Source organism: Megachile rotundata, chromosome 3, assembly GCF_050947335.1.
Source record: "Megachile rotundata isolate GNS110a chromosome 3, iyMegRotu1, whole genome shotgun sequence".
NCBI classification, from domain to species: domain Eukaryota; kingdom Metazoa; phylum Arthropoda; class Insecta; order Hymenoptera; family Megachilidae; genus Megachile; species Megachile rotundata.
Window position 1 is genome coordinate 3,370,935 of NC_134985.1, and position 13,632 is coordinate 3,384,566.

The 13,632-nt window shown below is 31.5% G+C and overlaps 1 protein-coding gene across 9 annotated transcripts in view; it reads right to left on the minus strand.

Moving 5' to 3' along the window:
* Positions 1-13,632, minus strand: part of LOC100880577 (uncharacterized) — a 789,502-nt gene that overhangs the window by 216,863 nt on the left and 559,007 nt on the right. For 6 of the 9 annotated variants that reach the window (XM_076530098.1, XM_076530104.1, XM_076530106.1 and 3 more), the window contains one exon: positions 9,375-11,102. The gene's annotated coding sequence lies outside the window, so the exon portion shown is untranslated. Of the gene's footprint in view, positions 1-2,534; positions 7,989-9,374; positions 11,103-13,632 lie in introns of those variants that run through there. The other 3 variants (XM_076530102.1, XM_076530100.1, XM_076530101.1) reach the window with 3 other exon arrangements.

The window sequence follows — 13,632 nt, forward strand, 5'->3', positions numbered from 1 at the left end:
TTTTTTAAATAACATAATTTGGTTGGGTCTAAAAGTGTTAGCAATATGTTATTAAAGACAAAGAATCGTTCCTATAACATTTCTCGAAATTAAAGAAAAGCAATGCGATCACGCTGGATGGTATTTAAGTATGTCGCTATTTTTCATTTTCAAACTAAGCAGTTCATTACATTTATTATTGTAAAAGCAATTGAACACTTATCATCATACACATGATCTCCATTTATTTTTCTAGTTATAAACACTCCTTATATACGTAACTCTTTACTTAAAAGTTTTAAGCTGCAGTTTTTACTTCTGATATTTATCAAACTTGAAGGAAACGATTAAATCGTTTATTCACCATTTTGCCTTTTCAAGTTTGTGCTGTGAGAAAGTCTTTTAAGAATGGTATTCGTAAAGTATCAATGTCAAGTTTAACAACCAAATTTTTAAATCTGGCCATTGTAAATATCGCAACATAATTTCTTTTAAATTCATTATTTTGTTATTGAATATAAAAAAATCTTAAACAATATCGCTTACTACACATAATATGATATACAGTTGGTGTAAAAATCAATTGTACCCAATTTAAAACATTAATTTTTTAAATATTGAAATAAACGACTTGAGTATTTTTAACCGTTTATGAGATTAGTTTACTAACTCTTTTTAAGAAGCAATGACATATTTCCGTTGTGTTGAAATAATTGTAGCAGATTGAAAGATAAAAGTGAAAATCACGTTTTGCAACTGTTTATTCAAATCTATGAAAAACATTTTAAACATATTATTTGTGGATTTAAGCAATATATATATATATATATATATATATATATATATATATATATATATATATATATATATATGCATACTGTAAGTTTCATTGAAGTTTATCGATACAAAAGTAAATAATAGATACATATTGAATCAACAGATTTATTCTAATTATAGATACGTTAGTTAATTTCAACCAAATTTTCAGTATGTATGTAACTTTCATTTAAAAATGTTACGCTTTAAACTGTAATTGCACGTTTAAATTAAAAAGTTTTAAAAAGTGACTTCCACTTTTTACTTCGTTACTCCAAGCAATTGTAACTTTTTGAAAACAACGGGAGCACATCATTAATCTACTTTTCCTAACTGCTAAAGAACTCAGACCATTTAACCCAATTTTAAAGAATTTATTCTGTTTCAAAGAGGACACTATTGTTTTATGTACCAACTGCAAGAATAGGTGTACCAATTACGAAGCCTGCTCGAAGTACAGAGATACTTTATTAAAATTTGAAGACTAAATAATTATCATGACCAAAAATTCGTTGATAAATAAACATAGATAATATGTTTTAAATTAAATTTATTTATTAACGAATAAGATCGGGTCTTAACTTTTCCAATAAAAATAAATGAGGCACGAAAAATGGCTTCTCACGGAGCGGAGGTGCAAAGAAAAGTATCTTCTTATTTAATTAGGTACATTGATTATAAAGATTTAGTACTTTTTTCTAAAACAAATTTCTTTACAGAAAATGAATTGTTCAATGAGAGATTTTAGATACATCTAATCTATGCAATAATATCATTCAACTAATATATGTATACTTTTTGCAAACTAGTTTAAAGCCTTGTTCCGAGTTGCTCGGAATATAATCAACGTAATATTTGTGGGTGTTTTGTCAAACCTTCACTCTTGCAATTTCAAATGGATCTTTAAGACCACATGGACGTCTCCACAGCTTGACGTTCTTAACTATTGTCAATAGCCTTCTAACAGGCCAGAAAAGCACTTCTTTCTAACGCCAATATATCTTTCCTTAAGGAAGTTTATTTCCATGGTCCTAAACTGTGCACCCTTGCTGTGTGCAGTGTTTACGAAAATCCTTGCATACTCGGCGGACCAGGCACTCTGACTCGGTCATTCAGCAGTCTCGCAATGTGTCCCATTACTTAGTTCTTTTGAAGGACCCAAATCACTTAACTGTTCGGGTCACCTTATTAACGAAACGTTATTTACAACCCTGGAGTGAAGCCTAGAATCTTACAATCTCATTCGCTGAACCATCTCACCAATCACTGTTTTTTACAAATAACAATCTGTCCTGATTGGTCCTTTTGGTAACGCCTTCACGTCCTGAACTTCCTCCATCGTTTTCTTTTCTGGTTTTTTAGAGGCAACTAGTCAGTCTTAAAAACTACCATCGCTGAAATATACTCAGTCTTAGATTAGCTTTGTAACCATCAACTACACCAACACACAACAATCATTACAACTAGTGGGATGATGATCTACATCTTTCATTGACCTGGGCACACCAGTGTGGAGGACTCTGAGCCACTCTATAAATTCTACTCTACAATAATAATGCTACATATAATTCTACTACCGTAACAAGTTGTGGAAACGCCATGGGTCGACGAAGATTTACAACCTTCGAAAACAGCTATAAATAGTTTATGTTTTACCCATCGCGCGAACAGCCTTCATAATTGAGACACATATTCAAGTTATGAAAGAAGTAAAATGAGACAAAAGATAAACAGAAGCATAGAAATTAAACATAATCCATTTATTACATCAATTACAATGTATATTAATCAGTTTTCGATCCAAGTTAAGTTGGTTATTAAAATAATTAAAGTTAAAATATTACAATAACACGTGTACATGGAAATAATTACAAAAAATAAGCTTACAAATTTAAATAATAAAATTCGCAATTTATCTTGCAAAAAGTTAATCGTAACTAATAAAACTTTTAAGGAAAAGGGAAAAATCTATATTTAATTGATTCAGAAGAATTGAAGAGAGAAACGCCGTTTTGAAGTTCCAAATTAATCAAGTAACCTTATCAAAAGCTGAAAAATCAAATTTAATTACATGCTACCAGAAAATTTATAGGCCTAGTGAAGATTTCTTCCGGTCAGAATAATTGTCTTTAATTTTATGAACGTGAAAACCTCCCTTTGATCATGTGCATAATTGAGAATTTTCGTAAACGAAATTATATATAGAATTTTCTTTATTTATTTTAGTTCAGTAGACTTTTTTATTAGAATCGCTATATAGGGCGTTTAATTTACCACTATGACGTCCATTATAATTCTGTTTTCTCTGTTGCTTATAGCCATGCGGATAAATAACTTCAGGTTCGTTCCTTAATAATTACATGACACAGTAATCGATCCTTATCTATACAACACAAAATAACATATTTTTTATGCGCCATTTTTTATTTCATTTACAAAAGGGTATCACTCTTCTTTAAATACTAAACTTCATCTCGTGAATCAATATTCTTTTATATATTATTAGTCACTCGTTATATGCAGTCACAAGAAGTTAATTAAAAATTAGGCCTAATTTAGTTAGATTCGAACTTTGGTATACGCTTTCAAGTAGTCAAAGATACAGTAATCTTTGGTATAGACTATTTTCACAAAACGAAGAAATAGCGACGTAAATTAAACGCTAATGACATTTTTGACGTTGCTTATATAAGTACTGGTAGAACAATAAAAACACCTGATCAGTTCAAAATTTTAGTACAGAAATCAATAAACGATTTAGCGTCTTACTTATCGTAAAGCTTTAAGTCACAGATTATTGCAGATGAAATAACCTACTTAATCATAAAGCTTTTGACAGCTATTACATTTATTAAAAATAATGTTTGCTAATCAAAGTTTGCTGCAAAATAATTAACTGATCGCGATTGATTATTTTAGCCGCCAGCTTGATTGAATTTACGCCGTATTGCACACTCGAGTGCAATATACGCTTCGTTTGACTAACAAGAACAGGTCGTGACCTGACCCCTCGTTTTTAGAATAAGTGTAAACGGATATTTTACGGAACGATAAGTGCATTGAAATAAAACGTAGAATGTCTACCCTAATTGGCCAGCCATTTTTTATAAAAATGAGTTCCATGATTTTATATCTACGGACCACATACAAATTGTCATGCGACGTGTAACACAGTCAGACATATTTTTTTCTACATTAAAAAATAGGATTAAAATATTCTACCTCTGAAGTAATGCTGAAACGAATGTGTTGTTATCTTTTATGCTGTTGACACATTGTCACCCATATAATTTAAAAAAGGTTGTTTCGACCTAACGAGAGGAATTAACCAAGTGTAACGCTCATTTATTTATGAAAATTTGTTACCTTGTACAGAACATTTAATTGTACATTCGTATACCTCATCTTAGGGGGAGGCAGTTAATTGTTCAAAATGTGTTAACATAAGATACTCTTTAAATGTTAAGTACAACAAACTGACATTTACGAAACATCAGTTGCGCAGTTAAATGCTTGACCATAAATTGAAAGGTCCGTGGTTTAAATATTAGTTATCTATTTTCCTTCTTTTTCATTTAAATATTTAGTTACATTAAAATATTATTTATAAAATTGTCAAGAATTATGCTACAATTGCTTATTACTATAATTATATATTATTATAATAATTGTTGTTATTAGTAATTTTTGAATTACATTTTGTCTTTGTTTTTTTACTAATCTTTCTTTTTTTAAATCATGGTAGTAAAATGAAAATGTCAGTAAAAAAAATTCGTTTCCATTTCTTCGAAGACAAATGGGTGGGTGGAGTAATGATTTGGGCTGGAATTTAAACGGAATGGATACAAAGGCAAAACAAATGTACAGTTTCTTCAAGGAAAAATGAATTATCAAAAATATATAAATTTACTCTCAAAACAAAGTATTGAACACGCACTACGAATTACCACTGATAAATTTATTTTTTAACATGGCAATGCTGCAATTCTCCGAATTAAAGTCGAAGAACAATTTTTTCAAAGAGAAAACGTATCGGTTTTACTGTTGCCCGCACGCTTCCTGGACCTCAACATTATTGAAAATTATTGGGGAGAACTAGCACGTGCTGTAATATAAGAATGGAAAACAGTATGATAATATTAAACAATTAAAAGAAGCTATTAAGATAGATTGGGATAGTTTGCCACAAAATACAATTAAAATGTAATACAAATCCTTATCAAAGCGGGTACTCGAAGAAATAGAAAATAAAGGCGGATTATTATTATTATCATATCATTATTAACTTTGTATTAATTGCAATGTAACTTTCTTTTTTATGAAAATATATGTATAAATTCTGTGAATGTGCTATCATTTCGCCGGCACTATTTGTATATTTCTTCTGCTTGCTCAAAAACCTAGCAAGGTCAACCATATTTACTAAGAAGTTCCTTCTCTCTGCCATGTAACAATTAGAATGGTATGTATTACATTAAAAATTTCTAAGTAGTTTTCAAGAAATTAAAGATAGCACACATGTGCTATCTTTTTGTCCAAGGGTGTATGTTGCATTTACTATAATATTCTGAAGAAAGTTGTTCGTCCGTTTAGATATTAGATTGGCAATAGAATCAATGTAGGGACTTTTGATTTCGTAAGTTTGACGCATGCCGATTTTCGGCCATGCTTTTTTGCACTTCTTCCCACTTCCGTTACGACCATTAGAGAAGTAAGATGTGCGGTAGTAGCACTGATAGTTTTTTCCTTTAGTTTATTATTATTATTATCCTTTTATATTATATACTTTTACATATTCAACATATTCAAATTACCTTTATTATTAGTATATTATAACATTATATAATTACGCGCAGTTATTTCATACATTTCAGTATAGTATTCTCTTCGTAAATGTTATGTTAGACAAAATTACAAATCGGAAAGGAAACTTGAAGGAAATAGTGAACCGGGTTTTTGAGAAAACTGTACGCGGTCCATTTCTGATAGAAATGCGATTTATTTTTGTTAAATTATTAATAAATTTAGCATATAGCGACATCTTACAGTATTAGAAATGATGTGCGATGTTAGTAACAGAATAATTGAATATTAGAAACAGAATAATTGAATATTGTACTTCCGTCTTGTCGTTATAAAAATGTAAGCGTTCGTGATGTTTTATTTGAAGAAGAAGTAATCCCTGTTTAAATGGTTAATCTTTAAGTTAAAATGTTTGTTGTTTGTGTTTTATATTAAATAATTTGTTCGTGTTCAAAAGTGTATTATTAGTTTTGTTATTTTCCATAATTCTGATTATTTAACAATTTTGACGCGTGTGCGTTTGAAACGTTTCAATGACTCTGCGGGCCTGTCCTGTCCCGCTAGCCCTGCATCGTACGCCTAAGTCCTACAGACAAGGGTGGGGGTGACAATTGATGTTGACCATGCCCTGCCTATAGTCCTGCCAGTTTCGCCGCAGCAAAATTCCACCACGTCTTACAGTTACAACTGCCAGTCTCGATTGTTACATTTATGGAATAGGTACTACATTCTTTGTAGTGAGCCGAAGATGGAAAAAGACAGCAACATAAAAGACAAAGAGGGACTGAGGTTCGGCAAACATGAAAGACCTGTGCCTGTTCTGTCTTTTAAATTCAAAAATCAAAATTCTTTATTTTTGGTTTTTCGTGAATGAAACTTTGATTATCGTATTCGTCTCGTTTTTCTGATTAAAATAGTACCAAACACGGTATAATTAAAATCATAATTACTTGTATAGCAAGTCGTTAGGAAGAATCCGTATCTCTGCCGTAAATGTAAAGTTTGCCGTAAGTATGAAAATCCGAAACTTTTATGGCTTGTTACATAAGTAATTACGATCGTAATCATATCGTGTTTGGTGTCATTTTAATCAGAAAAACGAGACAAATACGATGGTAAAAGTTCCTTTGACGAAAAATCAAAAATAAAGAATTTTAATTTTTAAATTTAAAAGACAGAACACGCACGAGTCTTTTATGTTTGCCGAACGCTCGAAACTCTATTCCTCTTTGTCTTTTGTATGGCTGTCTCTTTCTACGTTCGGCACACTACAAAGAATGTAGGACCTCTACCGTAAATGTTACAATCGAGACCGGCAAAAGTAACATTTACGGAGTGAATACTGTATTAGTAACAATAGTTTTTCGCTAATAACTCGAAAACTAAAGCTTCCCCTTAATTGCGGATAAGGAAAAAGTTGTTCAGAATCGTGCCCCTGATAACATATTAAAAGGACATTAAAATCGTCCAAAGTTGATTTCAAAACTTTTCAACAATTTTTCGCTAATATCTCGAAAACTAAAGCTTTCCGCGAAATTTTTATATGAACAAAATTGTTCAGAATCATGTCCGTGATAAGATATTAAAAGCGCACTAAAATCGAGAAAAGTTTATTTCAAATGTTGCCGGTTTTTTTGCAATAACAACACTTTGCAATTGAAAAATGAAAAATTTGTTGATAATGGTACCAATGGGGAGTCAGAACCTACCAGATGCAAAAGGTTTCGTTCCGATCGGTGCATCCAGCTAGGCGTAATAGGCGGGCACACATAGAAAATAAAAATAATAATAAAAAAAAAAAAAAAAAAAAAAATATACTGATCGAATTGAGTAACCTCCTCCTTTTTCGAAGTCGGTTAAAAATAGTAGGTCATCGCCATTACTGCGACAATAAAGCAATTCGGAAAAAATTATGGTTGAACGAGCAGCTAGTTTTATGATCATTTCATTGTACATAGTTCATATAGTATTATATATTGTATATAGTGTATTATACTTACATAATTTTTCCTTCAACTTTTTTTTATTTTTGTTAAAAAAATTAATTAAAATTATAGATAAAAATGTACCTCAAATTATTGTTCACTGTCAACCATTAGATTTAAAAAAAAATGTCATATTACGACAGAATCGCTATGTATCAGAATGAGAAAACAATATAATGTACCGGATTCGTAACAAGCAACTGGCCAGATCCGAGCGAGTGGCTTATTACGAATCAATGTAGAATTAAATGAATGAACGACAGAATCGCTATGCATCACAGTGAGAAAACAATATATATGTTCTGTCCTCTTTCCACTAAACTGTTCGGTCGACCGTGAAAATTTATGACTTCTTCGGTTTCGCGGACCTCTCACTCTTTCTCGGATCTCTCACTCAGCGGCCGACTTCAAACAAAGAAAGGGGGATAGAAATTTGCTTGTTACGAATCACAAAATTGTTGCTTGTTACGAATCAATACTGTATTGAACATTATAATGCATGCAACATAAAAAAGTAATTATTAATAGTAATAGAAATTATAACATAATTCTTTGAAACTTTAACATTGATATTTAAATATAACAAGATATTTAAATGGAAAGTCAAAAAATACGGAACTGATATTTGAACTATAAACCTGTTGATTTACCGTGAAAAGTTTAACCACGTGGCTAATGGTTTGCATTTGCCAGTCTATAGTATTTCAGAATTTAGAGGGTGACTATTTTTAGTTGTTAACATCTTTTAATTAGTCCTAAAAATTAAATATTCGATTATTATATGTTCTTTATAAGGTGACAAAGTTTGATAACACTTACTTAGAAAGTTTCCCTTGTTACAAAGTGTATAAAAAACAAGTGTATAAAAAAAGTGTTCGCCTAATATTGATTAATGTTATTGTTAATTGTATAGTTAGACAAGTTTTTTAGGTATGACTAAGTCGACAAATGATGAAAGTGCGTTAGTTATATCTGGCAATCAATAAGACCGGCATTCCTTTTCCCTAGTCGATTTATGTAGTACGGACAGTAGATCATTAAATCATTATAAAAAATAGCTGGTCGGTTGCAACAAATAGTTTGCATTTGGCATATACATATAATTTTCTGCAATTTAAGTCTATGCTTTCAAGAACCCGAAGTAAAAATAGGACAAACACCTAGAAAATTCAAGCACAAAATTTTCGATAATTTTTTTTAAGGAAATTGCTGGAGTTATTAGACTGTTTTTTATTTAGAATATGCTATTCTAAAGAGACTATGTAAAAAACAAATATTAAAATCAGTACCAGGCATACTTTAGTAAAAATCAATTTAAAATAAAATGCAAGTGAAATCTTAAAATGTATATAAATATTTTTCGGCGAGATCTCAAGTGATTGAATGCAACCAACAAAATCTGCTAATTTTTTCCTCGTTGGTCTCAACATAATTGTAAAACCAAAGAAGCCTATAGGGTACTAATAATAATTATTTATAGGATAATCTCTGAATGGTAAAAGATATCTTTTAATTTACAATCTCGAAAACGCTTTTCTATATTCCTCTTACACGTCTCGCATATTTTTTTCGATAATGTAGGACGGTCTTAGGGATTTGAACGTACTGTTCTCATGTACATTTGGAAGTATTGTCTCGAATATAATTAAGTGCAGTATTAAGGATATAACGTTGTCATTGATTGGAATTTTTATCTCAAATTTATACTACACATTTTTGGCATACTAAACGTTATTAAAATTGCGTTGAAAGTCTAGGTGTATATGTCCTTAAATCTCACATACAGAAAGCTTATATTGCAATCAAGTGTATATTAATTAACTGTACATTCTTTAAATGTTACATTAAATTACTGGTACATTTTGCTGATGACTACTTCGAAATTTATAAAATAATAGTCCATGATATCAACTCCGATCTACTGCTTACGATGACTAGCAATCAACCTTCTTGTATCAAGAGTTAAAAGGTTATATAACCATACGTATTAAACTTTAAGCCCCAAATTAACATAACAAAAGCGCTACTTTACGTATCATTAATCAAAAACCTAATATACGCAGCATGACACAGAAGTTCCATCGTGATTGTAAATTAAAATTTCTGTTCGGTAACCAATTTATAATTTATTTGCTTCAACACCTTTTTTAAGACATTTTTTTGGTGGAAGTAACGAATAATATACAAATCTGTACAGAAATTTTACAGTTCATTTTCACCGAACAAGTGTAACTTCTCGCTCTTTTCTAGGTAGTTTTCATAAACTTGTCGTTATTAAATACCGTATATTGTCGCAGCTATTTACAGGTATTATAATAACTACACATACATGTTACACATCATCACTGTAGTCAACTAATTTCTTGCCTTCCCAGTATCCAAATATGTATATCATTTTATTTAGATCTGCATGTACATTATATCGCATATAAAGTTCCATACATCGTATTTATTTGAACAGTATATTATAAATCTGATACGTAACACGAAGAACAACAAACACAGTATATACAAGATGTCCCAGGTTTTAATAACAAAAAATTGTCAGCATATTTTATGGATTTAAATAAGTAGAAAATGTTATATAAACATTACAAATTTGTCGTCATTAAAAATATTACAAACATAAAAATAAATAATATTAAAAATAATCGTTTTTCTATTTTTAATTAATGAGTTGCAGGAATAATCAGCATCTTTATTTTTAGGTTATGATCAATTTGAAAGGACGAGCGATTAAAAAGATGTCGAATTGAGGGCACGACTGTTCTTGCTTAAAATGTTGTGTTCATAAAGATGTTTTAAGCGAATATAAAGAACCCTTTGCTCAAGCAACTTATCCGATTTACGCAATTTTTGCCTATTTCCCAGAATAACATTCGCATAGAAAGGAACGTATATTCAAACTATGAATAAAGTAAAGTAGAAAATAGTGATGTTACTAAAGAGGCTAATACAACTGTTGCCAACAATAAAAAAGCGTCTGTTTGCACTTAGAGAAAAGTAGTATGTTAAAAAAGATAGCAATTAAATTATCATTTTGTAACTGAAATTATGCTATTGATTCTTTTGTACTTTGCACTTCTTGGCATAATCTTTTAATTAAATTTTGAGCGACTTTTATTTATATAACATTTTTATCTTACTTAAGTAAAAAACCTGGAGCTCCCTGTATATAATATGACTGGAATTATAGCTAAGACGATCAAATCTCGAACACTATTTACATATTGCTCCATGAGCTGAATTTTTTCGTCTGCATTTTAATTCTTGTTTTAATCTTTCTTCTAATCATTCTGAATGTCATTACAAGTACAAACAAAATTTTCTGGTAGAAGTGGTCAATATGAGCTCTGTCTGAAATTCGACAAAATCCGCATCTTGGATTTATGAAGATATAGTATTGGACATATGATGTTTGTCATTAAATATCGTAGATTTAGCAAGACGGAAGGTGGCAATGTCTGATTTTTTTAATGAATATTTACCAGTCGTTTGAAGCTTCGTTTAGACGGCAACCTGAAATCAAATATAATCCAATCAGATAGTTCCACAGAAACGCTGACATAATTTTCCATCGTTTAGGAGATTAATACTCTTTCTGTGATTCATAATTCTCTATGATAAAAACTAGAACATTTATTTTGATTATTGAATTCATACTAGATTGATTACACGACTCTTCTACTAATTGTGAGACGCTGAATATTACAAGCATTATAATTAATCGATCTCGTAAATTTGATTACGCGTTCAACTAAATAATAAAAGAAACGAAAGACGATTACTTTATCATGTAATTGACTGTTATTCCTGGTGATCGGACAAATGGATTTCATTACTAAAAACGCTTTATTTGTAATGGAATATTATTTTGAAATATTCACTTATGTACGAGGTCTGTTCCAAAAGTATCCGACCTTCTTTAATTTCTTCGCACCTGACAATTTTAGAGTCATTTGCCAGGTATGAGTATCAACTGCAAAGCTTTACGAACTCCCACGATATCGTAGTTTTCGTCGGGACGCCTTAGTTCATGTGCAACGTGCATTTCTTTACGAAGCGTTTTTTACGTTCGTCGCATTCTGCTGTTGTGAAAAATGAGGAAAGGATCGGAGCAACGAATTTGCATCAAATTTTCCTCGAAAGAGTTGTGCGGAAACCATCGATATGATGAAGAAGGCATTTGGGGATGAGTATATGGGCAACACACAAATCAAAGAGTGGTATAAGCGGTTCAAAGATGGCTGCACATCTGTTGATAGTAACCCACGCTCTGGGCGGCCTTCCACGACAACAAGACTTAATAATATTGAACGTGTGCGACTTGCGATCAACGAAAATCGTCGATTGACTGTGCGAGAACTAGAATGTGATCTTGGAATACCGAAAACTAGTTTTGGCCTCAGTTTTGGTCAAGCGGTGATTGGCTTTTTCATCACGATAATGCGCCAGCGCATGCATTGAATCTTGTGCAGCAATATTTGACAAAGCACAAAGTCATACAGTTCCGTCAGCCTCCGTACAGTCCTGATGTAGCTTCTTGCGATTTTTGGTTGTTTCCAAAATTGAAAATGCCACTCAAAAAACACCGATTCGACGATAAAGAAACGCTCGAAACTAATACGACGAACGCTCTAAAGGCTATTCCGAAAAACGAGTTCCAGGACTGTTTCCATAAGTAGAAAGGTCGTTGGCAGAGTATTCTACAATCAAATGGGGACTACTTCGAAGGATGCCACCAGCCTGATGACACAGGATAACACCAGCAGGGAAATATGAATGAAGGTCGGATACTTTTGGGACAGACCTCGTATTAAATATTTACTATTATTTTTGGTACAATTATTGTAAAAATAGTATGCCCTTTTTATTCGTAATACAGTAAATATTCGATATGTGCACCATTCTCGGGTCTGATCTGGTGCAGATATCGTACAGTTCCTACATTGATTGATGTTTTGCCGAACGTAAAAAAGGACAGCGAGCGAAGGATACCGAATGCAAACAAACGGAAACATAGTGAGGGATAATACTAATGAGTAAAACTTCTTTATTTTCCATTTTTTCGTTATCCATCTTTTACTAATGTATTCTTCATACTTTTTTGATTAAAATAAGACTAAACACTAAATAATTTAGACTATGTATAGTACATGTTCGATATGTGCACCATTCTCGGGACCGAACTGGTGCAGATATCGTACAGTTCCTACATTTCGAGCGAAGGAGACTGAACGTAAACAAACAGTGACTTACTAGAAGGACACTCCTAATGCAAGAATAAAATTTTTTGATTTTTGATTTTTTTTTTTAAACTTTTTCCATCATATTTGTAACATTTTTCTCATTAAAATGAGACCAAACACGACATACTTCGGGACATATTTACTTGTAATTTCAAATGTTACGCGTACATCGATGACTTTATTCCAATAAGATATTGCAAGTAAATATAACTCGAATTGCGTCGTGTTTGGTCTTGTTTTAGTCAGGAAAATATCACGAATATGATGGAGAAAGTTGTATGAAAAAATGGATGAAAAATAAAAAAGTTAGCAATGCTTAAACATTGCAAACGATTGAACACACTTTTGATCTTTGCCGACTGCTGCGATCGTAGCGTCTCTTTCTTTTTGACTCGCTATCCTCTTCGATGTGAGAAACTTTTATCGTCAATTAAACCAGTAAATATAGTCCAAATTATGTCGTGTTTGGTCTTCTTTTAATCAGAAAAATGTAAAGAATCTATTGGTAAAAGTTGGATGGCGAAAAAATCAAAAATAAAAAAGTTTTATATTTGTATATGCATTACTTCACGGATATACCCGACCCCAGATCATGTTACATTTCTCGGCGATCGAGCTTCTTGGTGTCTGGGGGGGGCCTTCCCCCCAGTGGTGGGGATAACTTTGGTGCACATATCGTACAGGTCATTTGTGCACATATCGAATATTTACTGTATATGCCAAATATTTATAATTTGTATGTACTCATTTCTTACATTACGTTTATAAACATATTCGAAAATTGATACGTTGAGAAAATA